Consider the following 16,443-nt stretch of genomic DNA (forward strand, 5'->3'; position numbering starts at 1 on the left):
GTCACACATGGCAGCATGAAGCCTTGGAGACATTCTGTTTGCCATCAATAATGTTGGCAGGGAAAGCAAAGCTACTAATGGTGACTCCAGGTTCTATTCATGTATGGTTGCTCTCTTGCTTGTCTAATATTCCCAACAAAATTACACACATGCATATGTTCGATTATATATATGCCCAAACTCACTGTTGCAGTATGCACACAGAAATCTGATTTCATTTGAGGGTGGGTAATAATTTATTTTCCAGCCAGCCAAAAACATATGGACATCATCACAGTGGTTTAAAGACAGTTCCCTCTGTTAAGGAAACACTTGTTTTCATCAATATTCTGAAAATTATTAGCTGCAATTATGTCTGTCTCTCACCAAAGCAATTACATGCCACATGATCAAGCCCCTTAAATGGGCATGCCAGTATTCTGTGGAGTCAAAAGCTATTCATGCTTTTAAACAAGCCATTCATCACTGTCATATGAATATTCTTCAGTCTTGATGGTGCTTTTGTGTGTCTTATTAAAGGCAGACAGGAGAACAAAAACTCTTCGCCCCTATGGTAAACACACAAACCAGCTAGAAATTTGTCTTTCTTTAATTGAGAACTCATGCATAACAGAAATAATTAAACTGTCATCATATCGCAGCATTTTGCATGGCAAAGGAACAAGTGTGACCACAGTTACACGTTGGATCTAACCAGTACATCTTGGTTGCTCAATATTCTCTGGCATTGTTTTTAAATGTCGCAGCCCTATTACATTGCCCACTGGGATCAGCGCCGATATGTGGGAGTATTGTGTTGCTGCCTGTTGCTGACATTTCGTCTGACTGGATATTGCTGCTGCATTCCCCAAACATCACCCACTGGTCTACTGCTCATGTCAGTCTGTTCCAGGCGTGAAAATGGTTCCTCCTCTCCTTGCAGAGATCATAGGACAAACTGGGAAGAGTTAGAAATAAAAGGCAAGTTAAATTGCCCTTACTGCTCTTACGGTTATTCTGTATATGTGAATATCTGAAAAAGGCGTCTTTTGCAACTCCTACAAAATGTAAATGGTTTCCAAAATGTGAATCTATTACAGATTGATATCTCACATTGATACAGTCATTACCTACATACACAGCAGTATTGGAGAAGAGTGAATCTGCATTAGTATTTAAAGTAAAGAAATTACATTTTAAAAGGCATGTGTACAGTTTGTCAAGGGATAAGGGGAAACACAGTTTTATTGGCTGAGGTCAGACTGATGCAACATCTTCACTAGCCCTCAACCCTGTTTCACCTCCTAAATTTTGTTAAGTTATCTGGAAGAGCAGACAGCTTATTTTGATACAGCTTTAAGGAGCTTTAAGGAGCTTGTCCTACCCAAAAAAATAACACTATAGGTCATAAATTCAGTTGCCAAAAACAACCTATAGTTATGTTTGAGGATTGTAGATGTAAAATATTAAGTCACTAAAAATAACTTGATAACACCCATTTAAGTCATATTGAAATCTTCCTATCCAACAAATGCATCTCAACCATATACTTACATGCTAATATTTGTCCATATGTTCATGAACCAAGGTATGCAAGCATAAAGTTTAGTAAGTAGCATAGAAAACATGCAGAACACATAATGGACTTTTGGTTTAGCATGGCTAGAGGCATGTGGCACACAGTTAGAAACTGTGAATACAGGAATACATCATCAGTTAGGCTTAGATTTATGGACTCTGAGGACATGCCCCTACCATGTCTGGAGGAGTGTCTCAAACATTAATCTCAATAATCAATTCAAAAAGATCATTGATTTTTTTTCCCCCTTGTGAGACCATTTTAAGGGGTCAAATGAGGAGAGTCATTCCCATTCTCAGTCTGGTAGCAAGAGCTGATTAAAGCCAGTCAGAAGAATTGTTAAGTAGGTTAAAATATATGGTCATGTCAGCAGCTACATAACTTCATACAATACATTAAGAATGAATATCCATATTAATATTTAACATCCTCATACATCTAACATAAATACCAGTCTGCTGTTTTGATGATTTCACAGTTTGCTTTTCTGCTATATTTCTAGTCACTAATTTGGTTCTAAAAATGCATTAATACTATTATTAACAAGATTATTTGAACATTCATCCTTAAATAGGGTGAATGCTAATGTTGAAGTGTTGAAATTTAGGCACATCTCTGCCAACCGAAGCAGGACGAGAGCAGAGCATACATGTAGTCTATGGGCTGGTGTGCAGTGAATGTCACATGCAACATAAACCCTGCAGCTTCTTGGCAGACAGAAAGTTGCTGAAATACTTGACATGTGCAGGCTAAGAAAAACCTCCACTGTGCATCTGGAAAATGTGAATTGAGGGCCATGAGAGTCAAGAGAGAATATGGTGACCCACATACAATACAGGTAGGCTACCGGGCTCACTTGTACAATCATATTCTTTCCTTAGCATATAAACAACAGATTGTGTCTCAAAGAAAATAGAAATTATCTCATTATCCTTTTTTTTCTTTAATGAGATGAAAGCGTGGGGAGAGGGAGAATTTTATATGTTAAACAAGAAACAAGGAACAGTTTATTTCTTGCAATTAGTTGAAACAAATTCAAAATTGCATGCAAGTATGGATGAAATGTGGAAGACACAGCCAGACACAGTTGGGTATACCTCTGTCATATTTTATAAGCCTTGTTGTTTTGCTTTTAAACTGTTTTGGAAAAGCAACAGGCCTAATGAGTATGGACTTTAGCTTGCCAAAGTTGAATACAAAATGAATGCTGTTCTTTTCGCCAGTGTGGGCCCTGTTTTGTTTTCATTCAAAATTCAGTAGGCTCTGGGCCATGTGTGTTTTATGTGCGCTGGGCACCACTGACTGGTAAATTCCATGCTACATAAGTCATGCACAAAATAATGAACAGGACAGATAGCAGGCACATGTGAAGCAACCTACATAGCTCAGTAAGGTTTTAGAAAAGAGGCAAGTGAGTGATCTCAGCTCAGGGACATCTATAGATAATGCCATGGGGACCCATGAGTAAGTCAGTGGATCAATGAAAATAAAAAATAAAAAATTAATAATACATAAAATAAAATAAAATAAAATAAAATAAAATAAAGAGCCTTATTGAAAATGTTCTGTCTGCATCTGATCCAATGCAGAAATTACACTATGAAGTGATGTGAGGGGACTGTAGAGTATTTCCAAAAAGACAAATTGAAATGAAAATAAATAATTGTGTGACCTTGTTGCTTCTCACAGCTTAGACCACCATTACGTCTTGTAACATCATTCTATGAATATTAACCGCTTACCACTGAACACTCCTTGACTCATGCTCTTGTTATGCACTGACAAGACAAAGGAAATACCTCATTACACCTACAGCATATAGTTTCTTTGACAACATGCATTCTTCTGTGACCTGTCTTCAATTGTTCATACTTTTAACAGTTAAAAGTTTACAAATAATATAATGATGATACAAAATAATAATGATATAAAAATAACCAAATGGCCTAATAATTGAGAGCAGTAAACATGTGCACTTGATTGATTATTAAGTAGTGCTCTGTTTTTGTTTCACACAACTGCTAAAGGTTATGTATTATAACTCTAGTTTGTTGGACGGAAGCAGAGCCCTCTAACTACTTCTAAACACATGTCCACTCATTTCTGCAGAGTGGCACACTGACATTTGCACAAGTACTGGTTCAGCCAATCATGACCGACCCATCAACCCTTACCAAAGCTGGCTGTGTAAATGGCTTTACCCTAACCCAGAATCAATGAGTACAGCTGGGTGGTAATGTAAATTTAAGGTTCCCTGTCAGTGTTCTGCCTGGGGTCATAGAAATATGGTAACAGTGTGTCACCAATATTCTAATTTCTAAAGGCTTTGCCTCCTAACAAGGCCCTTCAGGCTTAAGGGGGTAAAGCCAGATGCCTGCACACACCGTAAAGATACCAACAAAGCTGTTTCATGAAATAATAAACCAATGAGGGAAACATTACAGAACACTTTCACACTAGGTGAGGAAAGCCCCACAGCAATACTGAACCTCTGACCATCTTTTAGAGGAAAGAGAGCAGGTGTCAAGTCTACCACACATCCATGATGTTCCCTAAAACACATAAAAGAATGGAGGTGCCTACTTTGGCTTGCAGTACAAATGCCATGTATATGAAATAATTTCTGACTAGATATGGCTGTACATTAGCAATTGATAGACAAACTCTTTCTTCCCCATTTTGGAAAACCAAAACACGCCTTACCAAGGCAAAATGTAATGAGTGAAGAGAAGAAGCCACTACACAAGTGCACTATTTGTTTCTTCTTGTTCCATAAGAGAACATTTCTTGTCAGTGTTATACAAAGTTATCCAATATGTACAGTATGTTGTAAATTTCTTTAAAAGGTGTTTCTTTCTGTGACAAACTCTGCGATCAAACAACTTTGTAAAAACTGGATAGAGAGATAAAAAGAGACACCAAGCAATCCACAGCTACTGCCTAAGTAGCTTAATTCATTGATTCAGACAGTGCTGTTTCGCTGTTTTTAGAGTTGTTGTTTTTTTGTTGTTGTTTCACATGTATGGTTGCTGTCTGTTAATAATAATGTATATACTGTATATATGTCCAGTATTATGCAAAATGGATAAAGAAATAAACTACAACAAAATAGAAAACAAAATAAACTTAAGCACCAACTTTGTTTATTAACCACTGTCTCTATCCCATATGTTGGTAAGTTTTTCAGTATCGCAAGCGCAAATTTGTGGATAGGCACACATGGCAGGTTTTTTCTTATATCGTTGGATGCAAACATGATACTCTGATTCGCAAATTGATATTTCATCCCAGATTATAAATGATATTCAAAGGCAAGTAAGGAGAAAACTTAGTCTGGAGTATGCACTGCGGAGCTGTCCCAGGTCCTGAATCTGAAACTGACAGCAGTGAGGAAACTGTCCTTGGTTGCTGCCACAGGTCTATGAGACATTGTAGAGGATGCTCCTGTTTCCTGTGAAAAGACTGTCTGCTCTTTACACCCTGCTGCTGAGTCTTGGAACTTGCCATCTTGCTATCCTGAATATTCTTGTGTTTCCAAGCTATTTTTTGTAACAGCTTAGTCGAAGGGTAAAACAATTTAGCCACATATGTTATAGTGTTATTTTCACATTAATCATCAGATGCTTTATTCATGAGACATCACTGAACCTCTGTCGCTCTGTACCTGGGTCAGTATCACAACACCTGCTGTCAGCTTTAGCTTTCTGGACTACCATGGCAGCTGCCATGTTCACAAGGAGGGACAGACGGGGAGGCACAGTGGGTGTCTTATCCACACATTACTCTATTTGGGATGTCAGAGGATTAGGTGAAAAATAGGTGCAGGTCATCAAGTCATACACTTCTATCTCAACTGGAAGAAAATAAGCTTGATATCACGGATGGAGAGAAAGCTTGCCAGACAAACTTTTAGCAACCCTTCATCACTTGGCCTTGATGTCTTTTCTGCAGACACTGGCATATACAGCAGGGATGTCACAATCAGTCTTGCACTGTCTGGTGTACTAAAGACAATAGTGTAGGTACAGGGACAAGATATCTGTTTTCCTACAAGCAGCAGATGATCTCAAAGTTGATTTACTCACCATAGCAGGATTCCCAAATGTCAAAGCATGCTTCATTCATAATTTACAGGAGGCTGCATGAAGGGATTTTAAACACAGGAAGGATGTGAGTGATTATTGAGTCTAAAGTAACTCTACGTTCTTCCACTTTTATGGGGCTGATCCTTGCAACCTTTTCAAGTCAGTAGAGGTGCTGTCAGTTCAGCACTCCAACAACCTTGTGCTGCTTTAATTAATGGCTTGAATGAGATTCTTTGCATTTTACAGTTAATGGATTCATTCCACTGAAAACTCATTTCTGTTTTTAGAATAGTATAGGAAATAGGAAGGGCAAGAAGCACTTAAGAATTTGTCTTATTAAATTAATGACCAGAACTACTCATGACTTTGAACAATGATACAAATTTTGGCCATTTCTGATAAAAACAGAGAAATAGTTACTATAATTGTGGTTATTATTAACATGGCAATGCTATTAAGGTGATGAAAGACTTGTTCAAAATAACTTGAACATGTAAAATTTGCATCAGCCACAAATACGGACATGTCGCTAAAGCTGATTTTAGCTACTGAAGAGAAACTGACCATAAGTCACAGTTGTCACTGAATCCCTACATTGTAGACATTCTTACATCTCTATATAAACAACAGTTTCTCATTTTGTTTTGTTGCTGCCTGTAACATGTTACAAACCACACAGTTAACTAAAACAAACAAAAACAATTAAAAACACATCAGTTGTTTCTATTTTTATATTCAGTTTGTGTGCTTGTGATGATGCAAGGAGGCTGTGTATGGCTGAGTAGTGAAACCCCCCCAAGATTAGTAGGCCCAGCTGTAAATTCAGTGTGGAAATGGGTGCAGATTAAAGCTTAATTAGTCAAGGCTTTAGCAGCTATGCACTCTACATGCTCTTCCCCCTTTGCATCTTTGTTTCTCTCCCTCAACACATACGTATTCAAACAGAATAAAACATAGACAGGGATGAATGAAATTACTCAGAATATACAGAAGGTAAGGGAATGCACACATGTTATTAAATGGGAAATTCAGTGCACATTTACAGGTCAACTGGAATATCTTGGCATGAATTACAGTTTAAAAAACCTACTTATTTATCTTATGCTGGCTCTTTATGCAGCCACTAAGTTTAGTCTCTGTCTGAAACAGGCCATTTAGCTCTTGTCACTTTAAAGGGCCCCTCCATTGACCCAACACATGCCCACAAAGTCTGCCCGTAACTTTGGTGTCATGATTGATGACTGACTAACCTTTAAGGTTTACGTGGCCTCAACCGCTCGGTTGTGTCGGTTTGCCCTGTACAGCATCAGGAAGGTCAGACCCTACCTGTCTGAGCATGCAGCACCACTTCTGGTACACGCTCTCGTAATATCACGCATTGACTACTGCAACTCCTTACTGGCAGGCCTCCCCGCATGTATGTTCAAACCTCTGCAAATGATCCAGAATGTTGGGGCAAAGCTGGTCTTGGACCAGCCCAAAACAGAACAAGTCACCCCGCTGTTCATATCCCTTCACTTGCTCCCAGTTGCTGCCCCCCTCAAATTCAAAACTCTAACACATGCTTACAAAACAGCAACCAAAACAGCTCCCACCTACCTGAACTCCTTCATTCAGGTCTACACTCCCTCCTGCTCACTACGCTCTGCCAATGAAAGGCGCCTGGTACCACCACCAGAACAGGGCCCTAAGTTACTAGCTAGACTCTTCTCTTCCATAGTTCCCTGGTGGTGGAACGAGTTACCAAACTCTGTTGAATCCACAGAGTCCTTCTCAATTTTTAAGAAAAGACTAAAGACCTAGCTCTTTCGCGAAAACCTCTGCACTTGATAGACTAAAGGTAGAGAAAAAACAAAAAAACAAAAAAATATGCTTCTATGCAATCTATGCACTCTGTGCATTACCTCTGTGCAACGCCTGCTGGCATCTACACCCTATCACACTCAAACTTAGCTTTATGGCACTTACTCATATTGTTCTCTCCTGACTAGATCCCTGCTTGTGTTGTATCAGCTCTCAGATGTACATCACTTTGGATAAAAGCATCTCCTAATTGAAATTGGAAATTGAGTTTTTAACCTTGTTAACATGTCTATGTGGTGTTTTTCACATGCTACAAGACATATTAGGCGCAAAATAAGCAGTCAACACCATGGCTGTGCATTTCCGCTTTGAAACTGCGGTGTACCAAGGAAAGTCTTAGAAACATGGATTCAGTCAGGCAGGATTTCCTATGTCACAAATCTAAGGAACCAATTATTTATAATTAAAGATATTTATATGCAGAGTCTACCGTGGGTTTTTCCAGACAGCTGATTCTGAGCAACCCAGCTTTTCAACCCAGAGTTGAAAAGCTGAATCTGGCATATTGCTGTTTAGCCAAGTTTCCATCCAGAGAAAAACACAACAATTCCTCATCTCCAGATGAATGCTCAGTCTCACTCAAATCAGATACATATTGTTATCCAGTCAGTGAATGTTGACCAAAAAAAGCGATGGAATGGCTGGCCTGGTCGCCTTAGCTTTTGGCTTGGCTAACAGACCGGCCCGCTAACCCCTCTTCTGCTTCCGTGCACATCGCTTCCACTTGCCTCTGAGCCATTGTAGTCTGCTATGCCAGTCTGCTGCTGCAGGGCATTGTGTCCTCAGGAGCTGCAGTCTGCTGAGCGCCGCTCTAAGCTTCGGGGGAAGTGAGGCGGGCAAGTTGCTGATAATGTTCATAAGTTTGGTCGGGCTGTACCTTCTTGGCCTAGTTGCACTGGCCGTGTTATCTGCATACTCACGTTACGAGAAGAGTCAACTCTAACACTAACTAACACTCTTTACACCATAACAGGGAGCCAGAGAAGCCACTGCACTGCTGCGTGCCACCATGAATACATTTGCATATTCATAGATTCTGGAATTTTTAATGAGGGAGAAGGAGTAGATGTCATTCTAAGGATTTTAAAGTGGTACTTTATACTTTTTTTGGAGAAAAACCATATCAGACACAAACATTATTGTTCCAAGCAGAGTATCTTTATACATCTTAATACATATCTGGAGAGGATCTTTAAGTTAAATCTCTTAAGTTTAAATCTTTAAACAATAGTAGGATTTCACCACTATTCAAAATGCCAACTTCTCGAATACATCTGTACGTTTGAGCTGGAATCTGATCTAAATTATGAGAGAGGCCAACGCAAACAACACATGGAAAAACCATAGCAACAGCCTTAGCAACCAAGGCTACAGAACAGGCATGTGCAACAAATCAATGTCTCTCGTCAGCAAGATAGAAAAAAACATCACCAACAAAGTGTTCAGAGCAAGTTGAGCCCTGGGCTTTTGACTTGCAGGGATAATTTCTACATACATTACCCAACAGTTTTGGAACTTTTATCATTTTTGACATAGATGTCTGACATCATAACAGTATATAAATACCAGAAAACCATTGAAAGCATAATGTCTCCTTTAAGGTGGGGGATGGGGGTGAACCTTATGTTTTGCAAGGCCCTCCCTTGTGTCAGTAATATTTTCTCTGGACCTTACCTTTGACTTCACTATACTGCAACAGTTATAATAATATCCACAGCAAAATAGATAAAGTCAGATAAGGTTTTAGATAAAGTTGTTCAAATCATATCCTAAACACAAAACAAAAAACAGAAGTGTAATCTCATTACTGCATCAACATCTGGAGATGCCTTTGGTGGCAGAAATTAGTGCTTGTTGAAAGTCTTCTGGACTCTACACTGAGATGTTTTGCTTTACATCACATACACCTCCACAGGTGACAGAAAGTAACCTGTGGCACATCATCAGTTTCCTACGTATTTATCATCTCCTACACAGAAGCTGTAGATATTTGGCTTCCTATTCTTCATGATACTTTTGCAAACTCTTGTCTTTGACAGAGGGGGGTTGAAGAGGAGGAAGAGGCCATTTTAAAATCTGAGTCTGACACCCCCTGCTTGCCAGCAACTCCTTTACATGGCAACAGCCAATGCGCGTATGCACACACACAGTGAGTAAGAAAACTAAGGAGGACAGAGAGCTACTTGTCTGCTTTTGTTATTAAATGTGCTCTCTATTAGTCATATCTTATAAATAAATGGAATGATTTCCAAATTGTCTGTTAGTTATTATTTCTATCATGTAAGTGGGGAAATATAGAATCAATTAATGTATTGACTCAAAAGAGAACCATGTTTTTCACCTGATAATTGAAGAACAAATAGCAAACAAAAAATCCTTATGTGGTGAACAGGGGCAGGATTTTGCTAAATGGTCAGTTCCTTGGTGTCTGCACACGACAAATTCATAATCAGCCTTTTGAAACAATCATTCACTTGTGCAAAGGCTTTGACCTTTTCTGATTACTGCTGACTGAAATCAAATCTTAATAATTTGGTGTTTTTAATAACATCTTTCTGTTTTAGTTGCTGTTCATTCTTCATTACTGTTCTTGCCAAAGGCTGTTCATTTAAAATAAAACAGCCATTCAACTGTGAGTTGTATATTTACAGATTATGTGTATGCCTTGTATCTGCACCTACTATTATAATACACTTGCATCAAGATATAGAAAAAGAGAGGGGAACATCAAAGGGAATGCAGACTAGCTTCACACAGCCTTGAATGTTTAAAATACATGCATAATACAATACCAAAACCCTGAGAAAAAGATTGTAAGGGAATGTTCAGGGTCAGGTCCAACACAAAACAGCATTGGAAAACATAGAATCCTTTAGTCATGTTCTCTGCTATGTGTGTTTATGTGAGTGTGTGTGTTTTATATCTGTTAGAAGGTATACCAGTGGCAGGAAGAGAGTCTTTATTTCATTCTCTTTCTATTGCTTAAAGATACACTGCTCGATTTGGCTGCAGTGTATAATAGTTGCTTCAATTCCCCGAATAGATTGTCTAAATTTATAAACAAACCTTTTAAACCACTGGGCAACGGAAATTCACAGGAAATTTAAGTTGTGCAAGCTTCAATGGAAATTAACAGATGCCCATTGATTTGGCTTTCACAAACCCTATCTGCTCTGAAACACAGACTCTGTACTGATATTATTTATTTGACAGACAACAATAGAGAGTGACAGGAAAACGTGAAGGGAGGATAACATGCAAAAGTTCAATGAGAGTCACACGGAGGAGTTTTTAGTTACATGGTACCACTGCTCTACCAGGTAGTCCAATAGGTATATTTTTAATGTTGAGATACAACAACAGGTTATTAAACATAAACTAAAACTGCAGAGCGGCTATTAAAAGGCCAATTAACATTCCCTCGAGTTGAATTATGGCAGATATGTTGTAATACATAAGAAATAATACACAAAATTAAAACTGCAAGCAGCATTGAACGGGCCGTCGCACCCTTGGGCTTCTGTCACGGGCATGTAGATGTCTTCAGACCCGGGCTGTTTTCAGACAGTGCAAGAAGGAGATAAACATCACTTCCTTCGTCCACTATTTTGCCTGCTGCTGGGGCTGCTTTGCTGCAATTTCGTAGGGGGCGCTATTCAGCCAGTGTGATTGCACTTCTATGTGGCGTACGTTTAAATGTACATTGTTACGAGTACTTGCTGGACAAAGACGTGTAACTTTAGTTTTTCACTGTTATCTAACATTGCATGATGGAGTTAAATATCATTTCCTGAGTCCACTATATGGTGCTAGAAAACACCCATTAAGTGAACATCATGTTACTGTATATCAACTGTAGAGCACACCTTGAAAATTTCATGTGAATCAGATGATGTTTGTCATATAAGGCTGAGTTGCTCACATCTGTGTCATCAAAATTGTGCAAGTTTTGAGCCCTGTCACTTGAATTTCAATCAGTAAATTGAAAAGTCTTGATGAGTTTGTGTGTAAAACAAATTAATTTCCTAAATTTCATCATCTATTTTTAGAAAAGTAAACACTTTTAACCCACATGATCTGGTCAAAGTTTGATTGAAATGTGTACTGTCACTGGGCTCTACTGTGTGATTATTTCACTCGCATTTGCCCCTAAAAACAGATTTGTGTGAAGTGGAGAAATAATTTACTCGCACACTGTGCGACTACAAATTACAACCATAACACTATATGAAATGCTAGAGGGATTTAAAGTTGAAACAATGGATACAGAAAGTGGTGACGCTCCTAAGGCTAGTGGAGCGTAAGCTGCAGCATGACCGGAAAGAAGCACAACTAGTTAGCCTCCGCTAGCCTCTCAGCTAGCCCCGGCTCTCTGTTTGGATCCAACCGGACCACCGAGCCCCGGTTTGTTATTCAGGTTAAAGTGGGAAGAACCAGCGGGTCTGTCGGCCAGCTGAGTGAAGTGAAACCTGCGGAAGAAACACCGGGACCATCATGGAGAAACAGTCCGTAGAGGAGCTGCTGTGTTCAGCTGCACAGATAGGAAATCCCTCGGCTGACAGGATGTACCACTCTGTTTGGAAAAATATTTTACTCTCCTCTTTTTGGTTTATAACAGTGGTTGGCAACCAGCATATTAGGTGCATTACTGCCACCCTCCGCTTCGGACTATGAACCAATGATTAAATCCTACTCATTAATCCTGTCTGTCTAATAAACTAAAAAAAAACTGCTGCTCCACCCTCTTGGCAGGTCCATTAAAGTTTTAATGCTGAGCTCCGGAACTCCAGTTTTCCTGAGTTCTTCCCTCATATAGGCTACAGTCTTTCTTGATCATTAGTACAATATATAATTGCATGTGTAATAGTCTCCTCAGCCAAGTGGGAAAAAATATGTGTATATATAAACATCGGCAATTGGCAAAAATGACAGTCAAAAAGTAATCATGTTAAATAATTGTGATCTCAATATTGAACAAAAATAATCGTAATTATGATTTTTGCCATAATCGAGCATCCCTAAAAAAACCATAAATTTTGATTTACATACACATACACACACACACACACACACACACACACACACACACATACACACACACACACAAAGAGTTTAAATATGTATGTGATAAATTGGAAATATGTGTGTAATTAATTGTTTTCTTTAAGAAACTGTTACTTGAACATTTTTCAGTGTGCTCCTAAAGTTATGTGTGCTCCTAATTTTTTTCATTTAGGAGCACATGTACTCCTTGAAAAAAAAGTAAGCATTGAACACTGCTGTCAGATGTGTAGAAACACTAAGTAACTGGGGTGTGGTGCAGTCCAAGGGCTTCTGTCACGGGCATGTAGATGTTTTCAGACCTGGGCTGACAGGTGTGACTTTCCCCCCACTTTCTTCCCTCCTTCTCTCTCTCTCAGCTGGAGAGGAGGATTTTAATAGTCTTCTTGTGAAATATCCTCATAAATCCCAGGACTTTGGCCAAATCTTACATTAAAAATCACATTTTTTGTAGGAAATTTCGTCCAGACTTGCGTGCCAAATTTGGTGAGTTTTTGAACATGTTTAGGGGGTCAAATTTAGGGTTGAAGTGGCGTAATAAGAAAGAAAGAATAAGAAAGAAACAAACACAACAGATACAACAGGGTCTTGGCTGCTTTGGGGCTCAGGCCCTAATAAAACACCTTATTAGGGCCTGAGCCCCAAAGGGCTGAAGACCCTATTGTATTTTGTGTGTTTGTTTGTTTCTTCTTCTTCTTTCTTTATTATTACGCCACTTTAATTTGACCCCCTAAACATGCTCAAAAACCCACCAAATTTGGCACACACATCAGGTCTGGTCAAAAATTTGATAAAATGTAAAAATTATCCCCCAAAGTGCCAAAATGTGCTCTATAGCGCCACCTATGTATCTAATATGGCCGCCATGGCCCGTAGGAATGTCATAGAGAGATCGAACCAAAGCTCATTTATTCGTCTCATTAAGACCTACAAATCATACGCTGACACCCCTGACCTAAATCCAACAGGAAGTCCGCAATATGCCCATGAAAGTATGACCCGCTGGTTCTTCCCACTTTAACCTGAATAACAAACCGGGGTTCGGTGGTCCGGTAGGATCCAAACAGAGAGCCAGGGCTAGCTGAGAGCCGAGCAGAGGCTAACTGGTTATGCTTCCTTGTGGTCATGCTGCAGCTAATGCTCTGTTAGCCTTATTAGCGTCGCCACTTTCTGTATCCGTCATTTCAACTTTTAATCCCTCTAGCATTTCATATAGTCTTATGGTTGCAATTTGCAGTCGCACAGTGTGCGAGTAAATTATTTTTCCACTTCACACATATTTATTTTTAGGTACAAATGCGAGTGAAATACTCGCACTGTAGAGCCCTGTGACAGTACACATTTCAATCAAACTTTGACCAGGTCATGTGGGTTAAAATTGTTAAAAGTGCAGAACTTTGGTGACACAGCTGTGAGCAAGTCAGCCTTATATGACAAACATCATCCAATTCACATGAAATTTTCAAGGTGTGCTCTACAGTTGATATACAGCGACATGATGTTTATTTCTAGCACCATATAGTGGACACAGGAAATGATATTTAACTCCTTCATGCAATGTTAGATAACAGACAACTTAAGTTACACGTCTTTGTCCAGCAAGTACTCGTGGCACTGTACATTTAAACGTACGACAGACATGAAGTGTAATCAGGCAGATTCCCAGAGCCATGGAGACAAGCTTTGTGATTCATCAGCTTCCAGAAAGTCCCAGAAAACGCCATTTTATTGACATGATTGGTGCTACTGGTGGCTCTATTACTGGGCGTCGTGATGGCCTGATGACATGTCATCATGCAATCTTACAAAAACAGCCTGTTTGAGCTTGGCTCTTCCTACTTGGTCACACCGACATCGAGGTAAGACGTGTTTTCATTTCTGTTACCGTTGAGACTTGATGTTTCACCATGACACAGGAAGTTGCTATAACTTTATTGTACATGCTCCAGTCTGCACCAAACTTTAAATGTTTGATAAGAGTCCCGGCCTGAACACGTCTACATGATGATATTTTATCAGTGATGCAACTGGTTGAATAGCGCCCCCTACGAAATTGCAGCAAAGCAGCCCCAGAAGCAGGCAAAATAGTGGACAAAGGAAGTGATGTTTATCTCCTTCTTGCACTGTCTGAGAACAGCCCGGGTCTGAGGACATCTACATGCCCGTGACAGAAGCCCTTCGACTGCGCCGCGGCCCGACGTGCACGGAGGCGCGAGGGCCCGTTCAACACTTCTTGCAGCTTTAATTTTCTTTGTAATGTTGACTCAGAACACAATCTCTACTTTCAATTAGTCTTTGAAAACACAACTAAATAGTCTTAATTAATTCATCCCAACATATCCACTATATAGAAAGAGAGAATGTAAAGTGAAACAAATAAAAGTAATCTGACCAGGATTTTGACTATTGTTGATTATTGTCCACACAAATTCACTCAGTTGCTTCAACCAATTGACGAGACAACCAGCTTGGCCTAAATGGGTATCCAACTGAGAATGCATAATCTGCATTGTCATCTTTAATAACTGACTTGGAATTAGTCCTCTCTGCTGATTTGGTTTTCAAAACTGACGTCAGTAATGTGTGGACTAGTATGCTTCAATCTTTTACTCTGTTGTTTAACTATTGCATACAATTTAATTTTAGAACCGAGAGCAGGGTTTATTCGTCAGAGACTTTGAAACTACTGTCCTTGAGTTTTTATTTATACATCAGCAATGCATCAACTGTCAGAAACATGGTTGCTGTAAGGTTTTTGTGGTAATGCATTAAACCTTTTCTGGGATGCTGCAAAATATAAATCTAAACCATAAAGGACACAATCATAGAGTGTAGCTCTCTATGTAATATTCAGTTTCTGGCTTTTGTAAGTCATAGCATTATGTCACTACAGTAGTAATAGTGGTTGTGGTAGCTTAATTAACCCACAGCAGCAGATTGTTTTACAATATATGTAAACAAAGTACTCTATAGACGTTATTGTCAAGGCCTTATTGTCAGTTGTTTTATTTGCTTTTTGCTCGTTGATTTGTTTCTCTTTCCCATTTCTTGTTCACGTCTCCCTACATATTTTTACTCTCAACACAGTTTCCACTGAATTACAAGCAGTATCTCATGACACAATATCTATCATCTACTTTTTTACAGGTAAAGAATTCATTTAATAGTGATTGGAAAAGTACAAAACAGGATCTGCTGAATGAATGCATTATCATGTAAAAGCTCTGATCATTAAAATGAATGCAGTATATACTATACTGTACCTCTGTGACCAGATGACTGTTATCATGATTAGTAAAGTATCCATCTGTAGTGCAGTGATGTGTGGCACCAGTGGAGGTTTCTGGTGAATCAGTGGGCACTTGGCCCCATCCCAAGTGCAGACCCTGCATATATATTATAGTAATCAAGCTCGCTCCTAATACTGTGGGCCATGCTGGTTGCCTCAAGCAGGCAAGGTGACATTAGCTTGCTCTTGCTGTTCAGGTCCTGATGGACTCTCATGACACAATCTTTTTTTATATATTTTCTGCTTGAGTTCCAGTGAATCTCAAGGATTCTCTCTTTTCAGCTTTGAGGTTGCTCACACTGGTACAACTACACCTTACATTGGTTGCTCCATATCAGTGTTTTATTCACCTAATATTTTTCATGTTTTTCTATCTATTTCTATGTGTTTAATTTGTGTGTAATATGTATGTACTACATTTTACAACAAAGGATATACATAAAGGAATTTATTACGGAAATCTTTATTTCTGCTCTATTTGATTTTTAAGGAAAAGCACTTTTAAGATTTTGTTTTTCTTTGAGAAAATGCATTTTTGATGCAAGCACGCTTCAATTTGTAAAAGCCAGTGCCATAAAACAGTAATT

At 39.0% G+C, this 16,443-nt stretch overlaps 1 long non-coding RNA gene across 1 annotated transcript in view; it reads right to left on the reverse strand.

Annotated features, from left to right (window-relative positions):
• Positions 1–239: 239 nt before the first annotated feature.
• LOC121897758 overlaps positions 240–16,443 on the reverse strand; it is a 38,741-nt gene continuing 22,537 nt past the window's right edge. The window contains exon 3 of the long non-coding RNA XR_006096282.1: positions 240–937. This is a non-coding gene — a long non-coding RNA (uncharacterized LOC121897758). The remainder of the gene's footprint in view (positions 938–16,443) is intronic.

This window comes from Thunnus maccoyii, chromosome 5, assembly GCF_910596095.1.
Source record: "Thunnus maccoyii chromosome 5, fThuMac1.1, whole genome shotgun sequence".
Lineage (NCBI taxonomy): Eukaryota > Metazoa > Chordata > Actinopteri > Scombriformes > Scombridae > Thunnus > Thunnus maccoyii.